Source organism: Oncorhynchus nerka, unplaced genomic scaffold (genome assembly GCF_034236695.1).
Source record: "Oncorhynchus nerka isolate Pitt River unplaced genomic scaffold, Oner_Uvic_2.0 unplaced_scaffold_1947, whole genome shotgun sequence".
Classification (NCBI taxonomy): domain Eukaryota; kingdom Metazoa; phylum Chordata; class Actinopteri; order Salmoniformes; family Salmonidae; genus Oncorhynchus; species Oncorhynchus nerka.
This window is the reverse complement of record NW_027039402.1, coordinates 30,603-51,247: the sequence shown is the minus strand read 5'-3', so window position 1 is coordinate 51,247 and position 20,645 is coordinate 30,603. Positions and strand designations below refer to the sequence as shown.

General features: G+C 44.4%; 1 long non-coding RNA gene across 2 annotated transcripts; it reads right to left on the bottom strand.

The window, feature by feature from the left end:
* Window positions 1-4,020: 4,020 nt before the first annotated feature.
* Window positions 4,021-18,258, bottom strand: LOC115105445 (uncharacterized). Of its 2 annotated transcripts, none has more exons than XR_010462376.1 (9): window positions 18,057-18,258; window positions 16,559-17,843; window positions 16,277-16,430; window positions 16,119-16,195; window positions 15,829-15,883; window positions 6,787-6,850; window positions 6,468-6,660; window positions 5,239-5,371; window positions 4,021-5,090 (listed from the first exon to the last, which is right to left on the bottom strand). It is a non-coding gene; the product is annotated as an uncharacterized LOC115105445 (long non-coding RNA). The 2 variants fall into 2 exon arrangements; XR_010462377.1 differs by having other exon boundaries at window positions 16,342-16,430.
* Between the last annotated feature and the right edge of the window lie 2,387 nt (window positions 18,259-20,645).

The window sequence follows — 20,645 nt, the reverse complement described above, 5'->3', positions numbered from 1 at the left end:
CGCACATTAGTTATACATTCTGCAATGAGAAAAGCAGAGTTTAATTCATTCTTTACTGTTTATAGCCAATCATTGTGAGCTGTGGGCAGGACCAGACATCTAGGGACAGGGCTGGAGCATCAATCCAGAGCCTCTCAGCCAGGTCATCTCTGCTGTTCCCATAGAGACAACAGTTAGATCAATCTGTTGATTCATATGGCCATTTTGGTTGGCTTGGTTGAATTGACAATCATCCATTCGAGATGCTAAAGAACCTATTCTATGGAAGGTCTTTTGCCCCACCCCTAATGTTATGGGAGTTGCATTTATTGCATTTTCAGTTACCCATGTATTACTCACTACTTGTACAACCATGTTAGATTTCCTAATATTCTACATTTCCTTGAGGGTCAATGCCAGTGTATTCTATGGCTGCCATGAGTACATGCCTTTCTCTGTCTCCTCAGTCTGGAAGGGTGACTCAAGGTGTGGATGGAGACCACCAGATCAAGACCTTGTCAAAAATTAAACTTCTGATGAAGATGTGATCTCATCCTCCAGTTCTGATGACAATCTACTCCTTCACTGACTGTGAATCTGAGGTAAAAGAGTGGCATAAAGTCACCCTACTGTACATGTCTGTTGAGTGACATCACTGTGAGGAGGATGGTCTCAATGTTGACTCTGAAACAGTGTGATTGAGGAATCAAAAGGGACACCACCACTAATGATTGAGGATGGAAAAGTGAAAAGTTTGAAGTGAGGGAAATGGAGAGGATGATGACCTGTCTGTCTTTGTTATTTTGACACACGTAATTTTTGCAAATAAATGCTTTCACTGAATGTGGAGAATGGACTTTGGGATGAATGTCAGCTAGCTTTTGACAGAATAAAACAAAATGTTAATTTTACCCAAACACATACCTATAAGGACCACTGAAGGACCATTTTGACTGGTAGGCATCTCTTAAATTTGTGTGTGTGTGTCACATCTCAGTGTTTTGACCTATATCAACAAAACATCTTTGAAGCACCTTTCCTGGCTTAGCCATCGCACCTCTGTGTGATAAGGCAAATCACCATGCTCCGTTTCTAACTCCGTCAGAAATGCCTTGAACTGGCGGTGATTCAAACCTTTGGCTCTGATAAAGTTAACTGTGCGCGTGATGATGCTCATTACATGCTCCATTTTCAAGGCTTTACCGCACAACGCTTCCTGGTGTATGATACAATGATAAGCTGTCAGCTCACCTGTCGCGTTTTCCTCTTGCATCTTTTCCCGTATCTTCGCCACCAGTCCGCTCCTGTGTCCACACATCGCAGGTGCTCCGTCGGTTGTCAAACCCACGAGTTTTTCCCAAGGCAGCTCCATCTCATTTACACATCTTGACACCTCTTCATACAAATCATGCCCCGTAGTTGTGCCATGCATAGGACGTAAAGCCAAAAACTCCTCTGTCACGCTTAGGTTGGAGTCCACTCCGCGGATGAAAATTGACAACTGGGCAATGTCAGAAATGTCGGTGCTCTCATCCACAGCCAAGGAATATGCAATAAAATCTTTTCCCTTTTTCACAAGCTGCTCTTTTAGATTGATGGACAACTGGTCTACTCTCTCGGCAATGGTGTTTCTGCTCAGACTCACATTTAAAAAGAGTTGCCTTTTTTCTGGGCAAACTTGTCACAAACTTTAATCATGCAGTTTTTGATGAAATCCCCTCCGTAAATGGCCGGGCTGATTTAGCGATCTCTTCTGCCAAAATAAAACTGGCCTTGACAGCAGCCTGGCCTTGTGATTTGGCTTTTTTGAACAGAGCCTGTCGAGATTTGAGGCCTCGTTTTAATTCCTCTGCCTTTTGTAGCCTTTGTTCCATGTCCATATTCTTGTTTTTGTCCGCGTGTTTCGTTTCATAATGTCGTCTCAGATTATACTCTTTCAGTACCGCCACACTTTCTCCACACAGAAGACACACAGGTTTTCCAGCTACCTTCGTGAACATATACTCCGACTCCCACCTTGTTTGAAACCCCGGTTCTCAGTATCCACCTTCCGTTTTGCCATTTTTGATGGGTATCTGAAAGTTAATTTTACTGTGATGCTGACGACTGCTGTGCCAATAAATATTGAAATGAAGCAGCCTACTGCTCGGTGCGTCACCTTTGCATTGTGGGAAATGTAGTATTGGTGCGTGTAAAAGATCTGCGGGCTGCCGGCTTGCTGCGGGCCGGAGGTAGAGGATGGATTGCAAAGTGGATGGGGAGGAGGAAGGAGAAACTGAGGGATGAAGACGTGGCTAGGGAGGTCAAGAGGATGGGCGAGCAGGTGAGGGCACTGATCCAAGAGATGAAGAGAAACTGCAGTGATGTTGATCTTAAGGCAGTAGACCTGGACAGTTGGCTGAATGACTTGGAGGTTGAAAGTGGCATTCAAGAAATGCACAGGAGATGGAAATTATAGACAGCATGGCAGAAATGCAGACCAGTATAGCCGAGAACAGGCTCCTCAAGTCATGAAAAAATAATGTCCAGAGCTTTGTAAGTTACTCCTACTTATTGAGTGTAGTCAAGGTCCTAAACGATCTTAACCGCCATTGATAAGAAACATTACTGTGCAGCCATATTCATTGATCTGGCCAAGTCTTTCGACTATGTCAATCACCACATCCTCATCGGCAGACTCGACAACCTTGGTTTCTCAAATGATTGCCTCGCCTGGATCACCAACTCTCTTCTCTGTATACATCAATGATGTCGCTTTTGCTGCTGGTGAGTCTCTGATCTACCTCTACGCAGACGACACCATTCTGTAGATTTCTGGCCCTTCTTTGGACACTGTGTTAACAACCCTCCAGGCAAGCTTCAATGCCATACAACTCTCCTTCCGTGGCCTTCAATTGCTCTTAAATACAAGTAAAACTAAATGCATGCTCTTCAACCGATTGCTGCCTGCACCTGCCCGCCTGTCCAACATCACTACTCTGGACGGCTCTGACTTAGAATACGTGGACAACTACAAATACCTAGGTGTCTGGTTAGACTGTAAACTCTCCTTCCAGACCCACATCAAACATCTCCAATCCAAATTTAAATCTAGAATTGGCTTCCTATTTCGCAACAAAGCATCCTTCACTCATGCTGCCAAACATACCCTTGTAAAACTGACCATCCTACCAATCCTCGACCTCGTCGATGTCATTTACAAAATAGCCTCCAATACCCTACTCACCAAATTGGATGCAGTCTTATCACAGTGCCATCCGTTTTGTCACCAAAGCCCCTTATACTACCCAACATTGCGACCTGTACGCTCTTCTCGTTGGCTGGCCCTCGCTTCATACTCGTCGCCAAACCCACTGGCTCCATGTCATCTACAAGACCCTGCTAGGTAAAGCCCCCCGTTATCTCAGCTCGCTGGTCACCATAGCATCACCCACCTGTAGCACGCGCTCCAGCAGGAAAATCTCTCTGGTCACCCCCAAAACCAATTCTTTCTTTGGTCGCCTCTCCTTACAGTTCCCTGCTGCCAATGACTGGAACGAACTACAAAAATCTGTGAAACTGGAAACACATATCTCCCTCACCAACTGTCAGAGCAGCCCACAGATTACTGCACCTGTACATAGCCCACCTATGATTTAGCCCAAACAACTACCTCTTTCCCTACTGTATTTATTTAGCTCCTTTGCACCCCATTATTTTTATTTCTACTTTGCACATTCTTCCACTGCAAATCTACCATTCCAATGTTTTACTTGCTATATTGTATTTACTTTGCCACCATGACCTTTTTTGCCCTTACCTCCCTTATCTCACCTCATTTGCTCACATCGTATATAGACTTGTTTATACTGTATTATTGACTGTATGTTTGTTTTACTCCATGTGTAACTCTGTGTCGTTGTATGTGTCGAACTGCTTTGCTTTATCTTGGCCAGGTCGCAATTGTAAATGAGAACTTGTTCTCAACTTGCCTACCTGGTTAAATAAAGGTGAAATAAATAAATAAAATAAAGACCATATTCAAATGAATAAAAACAAAAATAGAAAACGGTTATTTAATCAATAGATTAAATTTAAAAATGACTACAATAAGTGCCTATTAAGTAAAGGCTGACCAAATGTTATATATGGTCATGTTATATATATTTTTATTTATTTTTTATTTTAACCCCTTTATCTCCCCAATTTTCGTGGTATCCAATTGGTAGTTACAGTCTTGTCTCATTGCTGCACACTCCCTACGGTCTCGGGAGAGGCGAAGGTAGAGAGCCAGGCGTCCTCCGAAACACGACCCTGCCAAGCTGCACTGCTTCCTGACACAATGCCCACTAAACCCGGAAGCCAGCCACACCAATGTGTCGGAGGAAACACCGTACACCTGGCGACCGTGTCAGCATGCATGCGCCCGGCCCGCCACAGGAGTTGCTAGAGCGCAATGGGACAAGGACATCCCTGCCAGACAAACCCTCCCCTAACCAGGACGACGCTGGGACAATTGTGCGCCAACCCATGGGTCTCCGGGTCGCAGCCGGCTGCGACAGAGCCTGGACTCGAACCAGGATCTATAGCGGCACAGCTAGCAAATGCGATGCAGTGCCTAAGACCACTGCGCCACTCGGGAGGCAGGGTTTCATATTAAATCATGCATAAATTCCTTGTGACAAGGGGAAGGGAAGCTTTTGAATTGGACGTTTCAGACAAAAAATGAAATTTCTAAAAAACGTCTAGCCTTATCTATTGGTAACAGGGTTGAAGAATTATGCTCGACACACTAAGTTTTCCACCACAAAACAGAACTAGCACCTGCATTTTGGAGCTATGTCTAAAAAGCTTTTTGTCTTTTACAACTCTCCCATTCACCTGTGTGAACTTCAGCTTCATGGCATGCTAGCCTTTTACCGGCTGCGGAGAGCCTTTTCTGTTTGCATTTTGTTGTGCACCAGGTTTTCATGTCTTTCCATGTTCTGTTTGTGAGAGCTGGCTCTGACCCATAACAGTCGATCCTCTTTGCCGGGAACCTTCTTTTGCACTTTACATTTTCCCAAATTCTTCCAAACTGATGCTTTCTTACAGCTGCTCTTAGTCTTGGGTTGAGAAGTCATTCTCCAAACCTAATCGCAAACAAAGAAAAGATTAAACCACATGACGGTCCAACACAATAGGGGAGGGGGCATAGGGAAGGTATAGGAGAGGAGATAAAAAGAAAAGACTTCCTCCGTGTCAGGTAAGCAGTCTCGAAGTGTACCCTCACCAACTTACCGGACTGAGTGAGTTCTGAACATCCCTCGCTGTCCTCTGTTCCTGCGTCCAAGTCTTCTTGGGCCTCTTTCTGGTGTCTGTCTTGACTCTTTTGACTCTCTAGTACGTTTTCTCAGTTCTTTCCCAGGCTTGCCTGAAAAACACAAAAGGATGGAACATACATAAGAGTAACAACAAATCCCCATATTAGCAAGCAACGACATTACATTTTTGCTCAGCCTGGTAAGTCTGACGGTAGACTGCGGATGTTCCCTTGCTTACGAAAGCAGCCGGTGTCTACCGTCACAGAATTACCAGGCTGAGTGAGTTCTGAACACCTGTCACTCAAGCTTTCGCTGTCAGGTTCATACTCACTGATGCAGCCGGTGTCACTCAGCTGGTGTTTTGTATCATATTTGTACAACAGCTGATGAAACTATGAAATTTTTTTATCAGTGTAACTTCCTGATAGTTGCTGATTGAAAATACAATCTACATAAGACATTCTAAATCAGCAGGTTTTGTATTGGTGGAGTTTTGGCTTGCTTGGTGACATCACCAGGTAGTCTAAGTTAATAGACCAATTACAAAGAGTTTGAAATCTCTCTGCCAATAACAGCTCATTTTGAGACTACATTTCCCTCCCATTAGTGGATTGATCCATGTTTAACCATGTTTTAACCTTTATTTAACTAGGCAAGTCAGTTAAGAACAAATTCTTATTTTCAATGACTGCTTAGGAACAGTGGGTTAACTGCCTGTTCAGGGGCAGAACGACAGATTTGTACCTCGTCACCTCGGGGATTTGAACTTGCAACCTTCCGGTTTACTAGTCCTCTAACCACTAGGCTACTCTGCCGCATTACAATGTAGCTAGCTACCAGTAGCTAGTTTAGCATTACTCCTATGGAGTTATTTAACATTATGCACAACACAACATTCTTCCATTTGAGAACATCTAAGACATCATAGCAAAGATAAGCAATGCAATAATAATCCATTCCGAAATGTATTAATGTCTACTTCAGCAACCTTTAGTAGCTAGCTGGCTAATTAGTATAGCCAGGAAAAATGGCTCGCTAGCTACCTGCTAGCAAGCTAACATAATGCTACAACATAGCTAATACCTTTCCATGCATCTATGAAATGTAGCCCGATATACAGCTACATTGGCCGAGTTATTGTTGAATAATAACGAAGCTAGGTAAATTCATTTAAAATAATATCGCTAGTAACTGCAAAATACTTACAGCTGAAATACACTGCTGTTTTCTTTATGTGCATGGTGAACTGAGGAAGCCGCATCCACGTGTCGTGTTGTGGGGGAGGGGACAAGTTCCCCAAATAGACCCTGGCTTTGGATCAGGTTTGCATTCCCCCCGCGAATGGTCCTTGTTAGGTTTGGGGAGGGGAAGCTGATCCTAGATCTGTATCTAGGGAAAACTTCGCAACAGCACATGCAAAAGAGAGATGGGGAGAAGGGGAGGAGAGAGAGCGTCTCTCTCAGGATTGACAGATCATGTACAAAATCTACCAGTAAGAAATTGGTTTCAGAATATAATATATTACCTTTAGCAGTTCTAATGTCTTAATTTTCCCCATTTCATTAGTCTTGTTGATTGATTGCTGATATCTAGTTTCACAGAAAAGATGGTGTTGATGAGGAGCATCCATCCATGTTTGTAATGCATTCATAGACATATAGTTCATACTGGTGGTCCTACCCATCACCCACTTCACTCCATTAACCCTAAACTTGCTGCTCACATGGTGGTTTGTCTAAATGTATTTGACTTTAGGTTAGTTAAGGTTAAGAAGGTAAAGATTGTGTTTGGCTGTGTTGGGAGCACGAGTGGCAATGCTGCCTCACCCAGATCACACATTGCCCTATATATGTATATATTGTAGCAAGCTTAACCCAACACTTACCACCTGCTGATCTCTTGGTGTAATGGATAAGGTTGGCTTGCTAGTCGCTGGACCGGGGTTCGAGTCCCAGTTGGAGCTACCCCCAAATTTGTTACATTGGTATCAGAAGTGGGATAGTGCCTGTGAAGCCATCAAGCAACTGTCCTCGTGCTCCTAGACCTTAGTGCTGCTTTTGATACCATCGATCACCACATTCTTTTGGAGAGATTGGAAACCCAAATTGGTCTACACGGACAAGTTCTGGCCCGGTTTAGATCTTATCTGTCGGAAAGATATGAGTTTGTCTCTGAATGGTTTGTCCTCTGACAAATCAACTGTACATTTCGGTGTTCCTCAAGGTTCCGTTTTAGGACCACTATTGTTTTCACTATATATTTTACCTCTTGGGGATGTTATTCGAAAACATAATGTTAACTTTCACTGCTATGCGGATGACACACAGCTGTACATTTCAATGAAACATGGTGAAGCCCCAAAATTGCCCTTGCTAGAAGCATGTGTTTCAGACATAAGGAAGTGGATGGCTGCAAACTTTCTACTTTTAAACTCGGACAAAACAGAGATGCTTGTTCTAGGTCCCAAGAAACAAAGAGATCTTCTGTTGAGTCTGACAATTAATCTTAATGGTTGTACAGTCGTCTCAAATAAAACTGTGAAGGACCTCGGCGTTACTCTGGACCCTGATCTCTCTTTTGAAGAACATATCAAGACCATTTCAAGGACAGCTTTTTTCCATCTACATAACATTGCAAAAATCAGAAACTTTCTGTCCAAAAATTATGCAGAAAAATTAATCCATGCTTTTGTCACTTCTAGGTTAGACTACTGCAATGCTCTACTTTCCGGCTACCCTGATAAAGCACTAAGCACTTCAGTTAGTGCTAAATACGGCTGCTAGAATCCTGACTAGAACCAAAAAATTTGATCATATTACTCCAGTGCTAGCCTCTCTACACTGGCTTCCTGTCAAAGCAAGGGCTGATTTCAAGGTTTTACTGCTAACCTACAAAGCATTACATGGGCTTGCTCCTACCTATCTCTCTGATTTGGTCCTGCCGTACATACCTACACGTACGCTACGGTCACAAGACGCAGGCCTCCTAATTGTCCCTAGAATTTCTAAGCAAACAGCTGGAGGCAGGGCTTTCTCCTATAGAGCTCCATTTTTATGGAACGGTCTGCCTACCCATGTCAGAGATGCAAACTCGGTCTCAACCGTTAAGTCTTTACTGAAGACTTATCTCTTCAGTGGGTCATATGATTGAGTGTAGTCTGGCCCAGGAGTGGGAAGGTGAACGGAAAGGCTCTGGAGCAACGAACCACCCTTGCTGTCTCTGCCTGGCCGGTTCCCCTCTTTCCACTGGGATTCTCTGCCTCTAACCCTATTACAGGGGCTGAGTAACTGGCTTGCTGGGGCTCTCTCATGCCGTCCCTGGAGGGGGTGCGTCACCTGAGTGGGTTGATTCACTGATGTGGTCATCCTGTCTGGGTTGGCGCCCCCCCTTGGGTTGTGCCATGGCCATCTTTGTGGGCTATACTCAGCCTTGTCTCAGGATGGTAAGTTGGTGGTTGAAGATATCCCTTTAGTGGTGTGGGGGCTGTGCTTTGGCAAAGTGGGTGGGGTTATATCCTTCCTGTTTGGCCCTGTCCGGGGGTGTCCTCGGCCACAGTGTCTCCTGACCCCTCCTGTCTCAGCCTCCAGTATTTATGCTGCAGTAGTTTGTGTCGGGGGGCTAGGGTCAGTTTGTTATATCTGGAGTACTTCTCCTGTCCTATTCGGTGTCCTGTGTGAATCGAAGTGTGCGTTCTCTAATTCTCTCCTTCTCTCTTTCTTTCTCTCTCTCGGAGGACCTGAGCCCTAGGACCATGCCCCAGAACTACCTGACATGATGACTCCTTGCTGTCCCCAGTCCACCTGGCCGTGCTGCTGCTCCAGTTTCAACTGTTCTGCCTTATTATTATTCGACCATGCTGGTCATTTATGAACATTTGAACATCTTGGCCATGTTCTGTTATAATCTCCACCCGGCACAGCCAGAAGAGGACTGGCCACCCCACATAGCCTGGTTCCTCTCTAGGTTTCTTCCTAGGTTTTGGCCTTTCTAGGGAGTTTTTCCTAGCCACTGTGCTTCTACACCTGCATTGCTTGCTGTTTGGGGTTTTAGGCTGGGTTTCTGTACAGCACTTTGAGATATCAGCTGATGTCGAAGGGCTATATAAATACATTTGATTTGATTTGATCAAAGATGTGTGTACACGTGAGAGACTTGCTATAAAGAAGTGTGGGGGCATGCTCTCCCAAAGGAAGGAGGTCTCAGCTGACTCACGTTCTTCTGTAGCAACTTTAATCCAACACCGAGCGACAACATCGAGAGGTTTGGACATCTTGGCGTTGCACTTAAGGTGTTGGCTTGACAGTTGATGGACCCAGGTCCAAAACCTGTTTTGGGGCGACCGCCTGAATTCACTAAAATATAGCAAGAAAACGTGTGATTTGATCTGAACTGGCAGATCTGTGACCAACCCCTTCAGAAAAACAAATTCCCTTTGTTCCCCGTAACATGGACTAATAAAGTTGTACTGGCGCCAGAGAGGATGGCTGCCGTTTTATTGGCTCTTAACCAACCATGCTATTTGTTTGTTTTTTCGCTTTGATTGAAACTTATTTTGTACATAATGTTGCTGCTGCCGTCTCTTATGACCGAAAAGAGCTTCTGGACATCAGAACAGCGATTACCCACCTTGAATTGGACAAAGAATTTTTGTTTAATGAGTCAGACGAGAGGGATTTACTCCAGACACCTGAACAGGCCCTCATCCCCGTCATTTGTAGGAAAAAATATGTAGATTTCGCAGAAGGAGATCGGGGTGGCACGTGAGGATTTATCGACGAGTGGCTAATCTGCCTCGCCATCCGTACTGTTAGCCAACGTACAATAGCTGGAAAATAAATGGGACAAACTAAAAGCATGTACATCCTACCAACGGGACATTAAGAACTGTAATATCTTATGTTTCACAGAGTCGTGGCTGAACGACATCATTTTTATTTTTTTATTTTTTTTATTTCACCTTTATTTAACCAGGTAGGCTAGTTGAGAACAAGTTCTCATTTGCAAATGCGACCTGGCCAAGATAAAGCATAGCAGTGTGAACAGACAACACAGAGTTACACATGGAGTAAACAATTAACAAGTCAATAACACAGTAGAAAAAAAATGGGCAGTCTATATACAATGTGTGCAAAAGGCATGAGGAGGTAGGCGAATAATACAATTTTGCAGATTAACACTGGAGTGATAAATGATCAGATGGTCATGTACAGGTAGAGATATTGGTGTGCAAAAGAGCAGAAAAGTAAATAAATTAAAAAAACAGTCTAAAAACAGTATGGGAATGAGGTAGGTGAAAATGGGTGGGCTATTTACCAATAGACTATGTACAGCTGCAGCGATCGGTTAGCTGATGTTTGAAGTTGGTGAGGGAGATAAAAGTCTCCAACTTCAGCGATTTTTGCAGTTCGTTCCAGTCACAGGCAGCAGAGTACTGGAACGAAAGGCGGCCAAATGAGGTGTTGGCTTTAGGGATGATCAGTGAGATACACCTCATAACATACAGCTGGCGGGTTTGACACTATCGGCAGGATAGAAAAGCATCCTCTGGTAAGACAAGGGGTTGCGGTCTATGTATATTTGTAAACAACAGCTGGTGCCCGATATCTAAGGAAGTCTCAAGGTTTTGCTCGCCTGAGCTAGAGTATCTCATGATAAGCTGCAGACCACACTATCTACCTAGAGAGTTTTCATCTGTATTTTAGGTAGCTGTCTACACATCACCACAGACCGATGCTGGCACTAAGATCACACTCAATGAGCTGTATACCGCCATAAGCAAACAGGAAAACGCTCATCCAGAGGCGGCACTCCTAGTGGCCGGGGACATTAATGGAGGGAAACTTAAATCAGTTTGACCTAATTTCTACCAGCATGTTAATTTCCATCCAGAGGGGGAAAAAAACTTTAGAACAACTTTACTCCACACACAGAGATGCGTACAAAGCTCTCCCTTGCCCTCCATTTGGCAAATCTGACCATCATTTTAACCTCCTGATTCCTGCTTACAAGCAAAAATTAAAGCAGGAAGCATTGGTGACTCGGTCAATAAAAAAGTGCTCAGATGAAGCAGATGCTAAACTACAGGACTGTTTTGCTTGCACAGACTGGAATATGTTCCTGGGATTCTTCCGATGGCACCACATCAGTCACCGGCCTCATCAATAAGTGCATCGATGACGTCGTCCCCACAATGACTGTACGTACATACCCCAACCAGAAGCCATGAATTACAGGCAACATCTGCACTGAGCTAAAGGGTAGAGCTGCCTCTTTCAAGGAGCGGGACTCTAACCCGGAAGTGTTGTGTATTGATATTCTAGTGTTGTCCCATTAGGGTACCTGTAAACCCCCCTTGCTTACCTACGTTGAAATGCTTGGAATGTTCTCCCTGTGAAATGCATTAAACAATGCCCACGTTAATTTCTACTCCCGTCTCATGTCCTGTCCTTACATTAGTTGTATAAGTAATACAGTGTGCTATACAACAAAACTGGCGACGAGGAAGAAACGTTCTCACGTTTGTGCTCATCTTCTGCAGAAAGTCTGAGGTAAATTCGTAATTTTTTTTGCTGTAGAAAGGTGCAAACAAAATATGGAGCTAGCCAGTCGAGTGATGCTAGCTAGCCTTTGATGTCACAGCAACGAGAGACTCGAGGGATAGGAAGAGTTTCACTGCGGGAGAAAGTGAAGTCAGCGTGAGTTAAAAGAAAGGAAAAAAAGGGTCTGGGAGTAAAGGATCGTCTGAAAAGTGTGAGAGAGAAAAATAAACTGAAAATGTCTGCATTGATTGGAAATATAGGAACATTTGATGAATCTGTGGAACAAGAGTTCTTACACAGAACGTTTTGAGTACTTTGTGCTGGCAAATGGAATTAAAGCAGAAGTCGTTGTGCCAACATTTTTGACTGTTATGGGAGGAAAAACATTCAATCTACTGCGCAGCCTAGTAACGCCTGAAAAACCTGGTGATGAATCATATGATGAAATTGTGGCTACCTTAAAAGGACATTATTCTCCCAAACCACTGATAATCGCAGAGAGATTCCGGTTTCATAAGAGAAATCAAGAGGAGGGGCATCAATCTCACAGTTTGTGGCTGTATTGAAACAGTTATCTGAACATTGTGAATTTGGGCGATCAATGAGTGACACTTTACGTGATAGGTTAGTGTGTGGCATGCGCAGCGAGGCAATTCAGAAACGCCTTTTGACTGAGAGTAACTTAACATTGCAGAGAGCAATAGAAGCGAGTACGTCAATTGAAATGGCAAATAAAGACGCACAACAGCTAAGTGCATCGACCAAAGTGCATAAGGTGTCTACGGAGTTAAAAAACAAGGCAGGAGGTGGGAAGCCATGCTATCGCTGTGGGAAACCAGGTCACCAAGCAGAGGAGTGTTGGTGCAGAGACTTAGACTGCAGAAGTTGTGGAAAAAAGGGTCACATCGAACATGCATGTAAAAACAAAATGACACAATCAAACAAAAGTACTGAACAAAGGAAAAGTGACTTCAGGAAGTACAAAAAGAAAGTGCATAAAATGGAGCACACAGCAGATGAACAAAGTGATACCCTGTCTGAAGGGGAAGAATCTTTGCATGTTATGTCAATTTCAGACAATGGATACTGGGTGACACCACTACTAGATGGAAACGCAGTACGGATGCAAGTGGACACTGGAGCAGCCATATCTTTGCTGTCTGAGGCTGTATACAAGGAGAAACTACATCACCTCACACTACAGCCCACAAAGATGACGCTGAAAACATACACCGGTGAGATTGTTCCAGTGAGAGGAAGTGTGATTGTTACAGTGGAGCTCAACAAACAGAAGGTAAAGATATCACTCTACATTGTGAAAGGCAACCATCCAGCATTGCTAGGACACACATGGCTGGAAAAGATCAAACTAAACTGGCAAGAAATTCACATGGTTGCAAAAGAGGACACAAACCTACAAGGGATATTGAGGAAACACGCGGATGTGGATGTGTTCAAAGGAGACCGTGGCAGTATGAAGGACATAACAGTTAAACTGACCGTGAAACCAGACAGGAAGCCAAAATGCTTCAAAGCTAGACCTGTCCCATACGCCATAAAACCAAAAGTTGAAATTGAGCTAAACAGACTAGTCGAGAGTGGAGTATTGGACCCAGTGAATGTTAGTGAATGGGCTACATCCGTTGTTCCAGTGATAAAAAAAGATGGATCACTCTGTGGTGATTTCAAAGTCACCATTAACCCAGTCTTGACTGCTGAAAAATATCCACTACCCCTCATTGACGACCTCTTTTGTGGTTTAGCTGGAGGACAAAAATTCAGTAAGATAAGTCTATGTCTACAGATGCATGTGGACCAAGAGTCACAAGAACTGTTGACCATAGTGACTCACAAAGGACTGTACAGGTACCGGAGGCTTCCTTTTGGAATCACCTCAGCTCCGGCCTTGTTTCAGAGAGCTATGGACCAGATACTGAGCGGGATCACTGGGGTCCAATGTTACCTCGATGATCTACTCATCACCGGCATAGACGCGGAGGCAGGAGCACCTGAGAAACCTGAACGCTACACTACAGAGATTGGAGGAGTACGGTCTGAGGGTCCGGAGGGACAAATGCAAGTTTTCCCGTCCCTCTGTTGAGTACCTGGGCCACGTCATCGACAGTTCGGGGCTCCACAAGGCGCCATCGAAGGTAAAGGCCGTTGCGGAAGCTCCATCCCCACAGAACGTGAGTCAGCTGAGATCATTCTTAGGACTGCTGACATACTACGCAAAGTTTGTGCCAAACCTAGCTAACATGTTAAAGCCACTGCTTGAACTTTTGAACAAAACCAAACAGTGGAAGTGGACAGACAGATGTGAGGAGGCCTTCAAGAAAGTGAAAACACCCTTAGCTCAGTCAGAGGCCCTAACCCACTTCAACCCCAACTTGCCATTACAGTTGGCATGTGATGCATCGCCTTATGGCGTTGGTGCGGTTGTCTCACACATCATGCCATCAGGTGAAGAAAAGCCAATTGCTTTCGCATCATGGACCTTAAGTAAAGCCGAGAGCAATTATGCACAGATAGAGCGTGAAGCACTTGCCATTGTGGCTGGAGTTAAGAAATGTTAACAGTTTCTGTTTGGCCAATGATTCACACTGCTGACGCCTCACCTCCATCGTTGGTCCCCACACCGGCATTCCGTCGCTTGCAACCAGCCACATGCAGCGATGGGCGTTATTGTTATCTGCTCACCAGTACGATATCAACACCAGTGGTGATAACACCAACACCTCAAAGCTCATCACTAAGCTAAGGACCCTGGGACTAAACCCCTCCCTCTACAACTGGATCCTGGACTTCCTGACGGGCCGCTCCCAGGTGGTAAGGGTAGGTAACAACACATCCGCCACGCTGATCCTCAACACGGGGGCACCTGAAGGGTGCATGCTCAGTCCCCTCCTGTACTCCCTGTTCAGTCATGACTGCACGGCCAGGCACGACTCCAACACCATCATTAAGTTTGCCGGTGACAACAGTGGTAGGCCTGATCACCGACAACGACGAGAAAGACTATAAGGAGGTCAGAGACATGACAATGTGGTGCAAGGACAACAACCTCTTCCTCAATGTGATCAAGACAAAGGAGATGATTGTGGACTACAGGAAAAGGAGGACTAACCACGCCCCTATTCTCATCGACGGGGCTGTTGTGGAGCAGGTTGAGAGCTTCAAGTTCCCTGGTATCCACATCTCCAAACTATCTTGGTCCAAACACACCAAGAGTCGTGAAGAGAGCACAACAAAGCCTATTCCCCCACAAGAGACTGAAAAGATTTGTCATGGGTCCTCAGATCCTCAAAATTTTATAGCTGCACCATCGAGCGCATCCTGACTGGTTGAATCACTGCCTGGTATGGCAACAGGTCGGACTTTGACCGCAAGGCACTACAGAGGGTAGTGCGTACGGCCCAGTACATCACTGGAGCCAAGCTTCCTGCCATCCTGGACCTCTATACCAGGCGGTGTCAGAAGAAGGCCCAAAACACTATCAAAGACTCCAGCCACCCTAGTCATAAAATGTTCTCTCTGCTACCATATGGCAAGCGGTACCGGAACGCCAAGTCTAGGTCCAAAAGACTTCTTAACAGCTTCTACCCCCAAGCCATAAGACTCCTGAACAGCTAATCAAATGGCTACCCAGACTTTTTGCACCCGCCCACTGTTATAAGCTGCTGCTACTCTCTGCATAGTCACTTTACCTCTACCTACATGTACATATTACCTCTATTACCTCGACTAACTGGTGCCCCCGACATTGACTCTGTAGCGGTACACCCTGTATATAGCCTCGCAATTGTTAGTTTACTGCTGCTCTCTAATTATTTGGTACTTTTATTTAAATTATCTATTTTTTACTTAACACTTATTTTTCTTAAACTGCATTGTTGGTTAAGGGCTTGTAAATAAGCATTTCACTGTAAGGTTGTATTCAGCGCATGTAACAAATAAAATTGGATTTGAGATGACCTTTGCTGACGAAACAACTTGTGTTAAAGATCTGTCACAAACTACATGCATACCATTTCAGTCCTGGCCAACCAAGCTGTTGAGGTAGTCTTTATGACGTACATAACGCTGAAAGGAGGAAAAGAGAGGAGAGGTCATCGTCATGGAAAATAATCTAACCTGCCTGAAAGGCTATAATAATATTTCATCAGTGTACTGTATGTACACACATGAGGACAAATCTGACATGAGGCCACTTTGGCAACCAAAAACATCTTCCAAGTTTTGATTTTGGGATGAACTATAATACAAGTATTATTACAGTGCACCAACAGCGAATAACACTACACACTCAGTCACTCACGTCTATATATGCACTGTTGCTGTTCCGTCTCCTCTGGTCTGACGCCATACCTCCCTCTTCTCCCCCTCCGTCTCAACCTTTGGTGCAAACACACAGCATCATAACACAGTAAATGACTGGGAATGTATGAATTCTGCTACCAAGTAAGTGACCCTTACTTGAGCTAGGGGTAAAACATTTTGACTTCAGCAGGTGCGGGTCACTGGCCTGTAGGGCTCCTTGCCTTTGTTGAAGTCTGGTTTGATGGTAACCACTCCATTTCCATCTGCTCTTATCGTGCACAACAAGCATTCCTTCTCCTTTTGGCCAAGTCTGAGAAATACAATAATAAAATGCCACTTTTCAATGCCTGAATTGGAATCTACTTCAAAGTTATTACATACAAAGCAGTGTAATAAGTGTATAGGCAACATAGTGGTTTTTCTCCTTGTGCTACTCACTTGCCTGCTGGTCCCAGGTCCCCCATGATGTGCATGGTCTGTACAGGTGTGTTGACCATGTGGCTGGTCTTCACAAAGTCCTCCGAGGGGTCCCAGGTAATCAGCCTGGACTTGGGGATAGTGCTGTCACTGCAGACCAACAGAATACCACAAACACATTTTGCATACAAGGGTATGGTGTAATGTGAACATACCGGTACACTGTTTGTCTTCAAAGCAGCACGACGCATCAATGCTGCTTCAATTACATTCACTTTAATAATAATTCACTTTGGTGAGTAACAGGGACCTACACTGGGTGTCTGTCCTGTCGTCTGTGTCTGACATTGGCCATTCTATGTGCCAGTAAGGTAGGATTGGACTTGACCTGCGTCACCATACTCTGGGAATGCTGTAGTGAGTACATCAAAAACAGCTTTAAAACACTAACGTTTCTTTTGGACAGAAAATAGGTAAATGCTTTGTGGCGCTCGAGGTCGCCAGGCTGCTCATCATTACGCACACCTGTCGCCATTTTTACGCGCACCAGCGCTTCATCGGACTCACCTGGACTCCATCACGTCATTGATTACCTCCCCTATATCTGTCACTTCCTCAGTTTCATTCCCATGTCTGCATCAATGTTGTTTTGTTTCTCTTGTCCAGACTCTGTTCGTCTCTAGTTTCATGTCTATTTATTAATAAATCCTCCCCCTATACTTGCTTCCTGTCTCCCAGCGTCTTTGGTTACAGAACCGTTACAGAAATGGAGAGTCTGTTGAAAACCACCCCTTCCCAATTGGTGTAGCAGTCAGAATCGGTGTAGGTGAAAATCCTGCAGTTCCATCTGCCCCTGGTCCGCTCCTGAGCCATGATCTCTGTGTGGTATTGTCTCTCCAGCGGAGTCTGGCATACTGACTCACTCTGGAACAAACCCACTTCATATTGTGCACACACACACACACACCTTACTATGCAACATCAAACTATCCTAAACAGTCAATTATTATTTGTTATAAGGACACTGACTGAACAGCTTCTCCTGCCAGCCTACCACTAACTCCTCATCATTTCTGGCTGAAACAAAACCAAGATGTTGTGGTCCATATCTAGTCACCACGAAAATGACATCTACTCAACTAAGAAGCATCTGACATCTTTCTGTTTCAAAACAGTGTTAACACCTGATTGAGCCTGTGAGTTGAGGGTGTCCAGCTCAATGCCTCCCCTCTCCTGTTGAGTCCAAACCTGCTGCTGAAGGTGTTGGGAGAGGGCTGCTGTGGAGGTGACTCTCTGAATACGGATCCTGTAAACACCATTGTAAATATAAACAAAGTAAACAGGATTCTAGCTAGCTAAATGCCATGTTTTCATGGCAAACTCAGGGATCAGGTCAAGCAATATACTGGGTGTTTATCATCATCTGCTTTGAGAGCTAACGTTAGCTAACGACAGTGTCTTGCTTGTATGGATGGCAATGCAAGGACTAAAAGCCACACAACGGCCAACTGCAACTTACTTAATTGTAAGGTTTTTGACAGCATCCCGGGAACGATAGGCAGCCTCTCCGGTGTCGGTGCTCCAGCCGTCTGCCATGTTGTAACATTGGGAACTTTATTGATGACTAGCTAACTAGCTAGGTTAGCAACATACACACACGCGCGCTATGTATACAGCAGCAGGCAATTTTGTAGCTAGTACTTTTCGCAAGCGTCTGCGCGTTGCATGGTAACAACTGTCTGCCAGCATGGTTGGGTTTCTGGCGAGCAATACAACTATTTATTGGTTCACTACCGCCACCTACCGTGGGATACAGTCCAGAGCAGCAAAATAAATCCCCCCACTGATAGCAGGTAAGATAATATCAGTATAATAATATTCCCTTGATGTAAAAAGTTTAAGAACCCCTGATGTAATTAATTAAGACAAAAATATGTCTGACGCAAATAACTGCAATGTAAAAAGCTTTATTGGAAATGCACGTTTCAAACAGCACAATTCAAGTACAGATGAGTGTAGCTAAATCAGATACATGCTAATTTAGTTTAAATGTGATGTATTCCTCCAGTCCCAGTTAATTTCTACTCTTTTGACATGCTTCAGACCAGATGCATGCTTCACTTCAGTGTACAATGGTCCTACATTTGCATATCAGTGTTTGAAGCTTTTACGTTCTGCATCTCTCTGCTGTCTTTCATCTGAAGCCATATCCTCCAAGGTCTAAACAGGTGTAGATTTCCATCTCTGTGTGGGAGACCAGATATTGCAAGGAGACCAGTAAGGGGCCCTCAACTCTTCACTTTGGCCAAAGGAGACCTAAGACCCCAATACCAGTGACACTGCCCTAAGGTTGGTGCTGTCCTTTGGATGAGACTGTTGAGACAGAGGTCTTATCTCTCTGTGGTTACTAAAGATGTCATGGCACTTATGACATGAGTAGAGGTGTTGACCCTGCTTCTCCTGGCTTTATTTCCAAGCCTAAGCATGTAAATCCAACTCATTATCATAGGCTGTATGGGGATCAATTTCATTTTTATTTAAATAATGCTGCATGTCTCAAAATATAAGAATGAGACCAATATATGTATTTTGCTAATCATAGTTCCCGTCTCTGAAATTATGTTTGTGTGTGTTGTAGGAATAACCAATACTCAAAATCTGTGTGTGTGTGTGTGTGTGTGTGTGTGTGTGTGTGTGTGTGTGTGTGTGTGTGTAGAAGTAATAGTTGGCCATTATTTCTTTGAACATCTCAGTTTGGGCAGCAGCCACTCAAGAAACCTGTCAATCAAAAACCACAGGAGAATAAATAGTATTATAAACTGGGTGGTTCGATCCCTGAATGCTGATTGGCTGAAAGCCGTGGTATATTTAAGCAATAAGGCACGAGGGGTGTGGTATATGGCCAATATACCACAGCTAAGGACTGTTCTTATGCACAACACGGAGTGCCTGGATACAGCCCTTAGCCGTGGTATATTGACCGTATACCACAAACCCCCAAGGTTTCTTATTGCTATTATGAATTGGTTAACAACGTAATTAGAGCAGTAAAATTAAATACTTTGTCATACCTGTGGTATACGGTCTGATATACCACAGCTGTCAGCCAATCAGCATTCAGGGCTCGAACCACCCAGTTTATAACAGACCGTATACCACGGGTATGACAAAATATTTATTTTTACTGCTCTAATTAAGTTGGTAACCAGTTAATAATAGCAATAAGGCACCTCGGGGTTTGTGGTATATGGCCAATATACCACAGCTAAGGGCTGTATCCAGGCACTCTGTGTTGCGTCATGCTTAAGAACAGCCCTTAGCCGTGATATATTGGCCATATATCACACCTCCTCGTGCCTTATTGCTTAAGTTTGCACTTACACATCAGATAGCTGCTCTTTCTCTGCTACCTCATTCTATTTCTCTAATTCTCTAGTCTAGTATTCCCTGGTTATGTTCCACTTCTCCCTCCCCTATTTCCTTACCTCTTCCTCAGACTCTTCTTTTCCTCTTTCTTGTCCTCCTCCTTACTTTCTCCAACATTTCCCATCTGTTGCGTCTTACTAGCCTTCTCTTGCTTCAATTCCTTTTTGGCCTTGCCCTTCTTTTTCTTATTGACCTTCCCTTCCTGAATATTTTGGACAAGCAGATAAAGTAATGTAAGTTTATGGGTTCTCTTCTCTTGAGCTACTATACCTAGAGCTATACTATACTAGAGAAGGACTTATGCTATACTATAGAAGGACTTACGGCCAATATTCCCTTCTTGTATTTCCTCTCACCTGTGGGGCCACTCCAGCCATTTCCTGGAGAAGCTTCCTGCCGGTCTCGCTCAGGTTGGTGATGGGAGCCAGGCGAGGGCTGTGGCGGTATGGGAAGTTCTCTGTTCGGGGCGGAGCGATAATGACAGGGTTGAGAGGAGTCCGAGGCCTTGGAACATTTACTGGGTAGGGAGAGCCTACAGCAGAGGGCAGGGCCCGTAGGGCTTCAGCCAGGGTCCGGTGTGCTGAGGTCACAAGAGGAGAGAGGCCATTCTTGACAGATACAGGACCTGAGACCTTCCCTGGGCTCTGTAGGACCTGAAAATAAAGTAACATATCAGGAAAGT